Genomic DNA, 2,916 nt, shown 5'->3' with positions numbered 1-2,916 from the left:
GGGGGGGGGGGCTCCCAGGCGTTGCTGTACCAATCATGTGCTCGTCGTGGTGGGAAGGGTTCTAAGTGCTCGTCAGAATCAGTGTAGCAGGTGGTGTAGCCACGGCCGCACGGAGGCCATGGGAAGCGGCGCGGTTCGCTTTTGGCGATTTTGGACTGCGTGAGTTGGTTCCCTATACGCGAACTTATCCCCAGTTTGAGTCTAGGGGTTAGCAATTATATCCCAATTTGAATCTAGTTTTGCTGGTTTAGTTGAATTTGTTGTTCTGCTGTTGCCGAATTACCACCATTTTTGCGATGCTCTCCTTATCTGGTTAATACAAATTTGCCACGGACCATATGTGCATGATGGAGTTTTTTGACACGCTCTCCTCATCTGGTTAATGCAATTTTTTGCCATGGTCCTTATGTGTGTGATGAGATTTTGCCATGCTCCCCTGATCAGATTAACGTCGATTTGTCATCTTTTGTCAGTAATTTTTGCATTAACCTCTTTTTTTAGTTCATATTGTAACTTTTGTTGTGCCTTTTGTGTTTGTCTTTCTTTCTGTTTTCAACAGAAAGACTATGAGGGAGGCCCTTACAATATAATTGTTGCAACAAACTCATATTGCAAGTACCATGCCTTAAACTTGAGTGGGTGGGAAGGCATCAGCTTGTGTTCCGTTGCATATTACACTTCAAGATTGTTAGGAATCGCGGGGCTGATGTTGGCGATGATTTTGTCAACATGAAAGGGAAGGGGGTGGCTGCCGATAAACAACTTCAAAAGGAGGTACCAAAACTTTTCACGTCCCCTACTGTATGCTAATTTTACCTATGCAGTCCTATCACGACAATTCCACTCCTGATGTATGTAGAAACAATGGGAAATTGTGTCTTGTCTTTTGCTTCCTTTTCTAGCCTCATATTTTTGGTTTGTTTTCAGTTAATAAATCACATATTTTCTTCTCCATGCAATTTTTAACCATGGGGATGGCAATTTTGATCCTTCACTTGCTCACGCCCATGGCATTTTTTGCCTTTTTTTGCTCCATATCATACTATCTTCTGTATGATAATTCTACCAATCTAGTTATCTCATTGGCAAGTTTACTAGCTTTTCTGTATAAACAATGGCAAATTCACTTCTGATTTCTCTGTGTTTTGCATGTGCTTGTACCCCAGTTATCAGTACTCTTCTTGGCTTTGCATCTAAGTGACTTCTCCTTCAGGATGCCAGTTCGATGGCAATTGTCCACCTTGCTTTTGCCTCTGGTTGTGATCCCTGTCAGGAGGCAAGCAATTGCCCTTCAAAATATAGGGCGAGCAGCCTGATACGTCTTCAACATATCTATAAATTTTTATGGTTCCATGTGGTTATATTATCATTCTTGGATGTTTTACAATCATTTTAGCAACTTTATATCATTTTTTGAGTCTAACATATTGACATAGTGCCCAGCACCAGTTGCTGTTTTTGCTTGTTTTTTACTTCGTAGGAAATCAATACCAAACGGAGTCCAAATGCAGCAAAACATTTAGGTGATTTTTTCTAGACCAGAAGACACAAGATGGGCCAAGAAATTACCTGAGGGGGGCTCCGAGGGGAGCACAACCCACCAGGGCGCCATGCGCGCCCAGGTAGGTTGTGCCCACCTCGGTGGCCTCCAGCACTGCTTCTTTACTCTATAAATAGCCCAATATTCTAGAAACCCTAGGGGAGTCGACGAAAATCAATTTAAGCCACCGCAAGTTTCAGAAACCATAGATCCAATCTACACACCATCACAGAGGGGTTCATCATCCTCATTGGTACCTCTCCGATGATGCGTGAGTAGTTCATTGTAGACCTATGGATCCGTAGTTTGTAGCTAGATGGCTTCCTCTCTCTCTTTTGATTCTCAATACAATGGTCTCTTAGAGATCTGTTTGATGTAACTCTTTCTGTGGTGTGTTTGTTGGGATCCTATGAACTTTGAGTTTATGATCAGATCTATGTTTTTATCCATGAAAGTTATTTGAGTCTCTTGATCTCTTATATGCATGATTACTTATAGCCTCGTATTTCTTCTTCGAATCTTTGTTTTAGTTAGGCCAACTAGATCGATTTTTCTTGCCATGGAAGAGGTGCTTTGTGATGGGTTCGATCTTACGGTGCTTGATCCCAGTGACAGAAGGGGAACCAACACGTATGTATCATTGCTATTAAGGATAATAAGATGGGGTATGTTTCTACATAAATAGATCTTGTCTACATCATGTCATCATTCTTATTGCATTACTCCATTTATCCATGAACTTAATACACTAGATGCATGCTGGATAGCGGTCGATGTATGGAGTAATAGTAGTAGATGCAGGTAGGAGTCGGTCTACTAATGTTGGACGTGATGCCAATATAATGATTATTTCCTGGATATCGTCATGATTATTTGAAGTTCTATCAATTGCCCAACAGTAATTTGTTTACCCACCGTATACTATTTTTCTCGAGAGAAGCCACTAGTAAAATCTATGGCCCCTGGGTCTCTTCTTTATTATATTTTCCTTCGAGATCTATTTTTATTTGCTTTTATTTTCAGATTTATTAATCCAAAAACACAAAAATACCTTTCTGCAATTTATATGTATTTATTTTATCTCGCGTTCCCGCGAGATCTATTTATCCAATCTACTACAATTTTACCTATCCTTTTACCCGTGAGGGATTGACAACCCCTCTCTTACGCCGGGTTGCAAGTATTTGGTCTTTGTGTGCAGGAGCTGTTTACGCGGTGTTGCATGGTTCTCCTACTGGTTCGATAACCTTGATCTTATCACTGAGGGAAATACCCACCGTAGCTATGCTGCATCATCCCTTCCTCTTTGGGGAAATACCGATGTAGTTCAAGCCGCATCATAGCCTCCAAGCTGATGGGCATGTCGCAAAGCTCTT

Source organism: Triticum dicoccoides, chromosome 5B (genome assembly GCF_002162155.2).
Source record: "Triticum dicoccoides isolate Atlit2015 ecotype Zavitan chromosome 5B, WEW_v2.0, whole genome shotgun sequence".
Lineage (NCBI taxonomy): Eukaryota > Viridiplantae > Streptophyta > Magnoliopsida > Poales > Poaceae > Triticum > Triticum dicoccoides.
The sequence above is the reverse complement of the archived record's forward strand: the minus strand, read 5'-3'. Positions refer to the sequence as shown.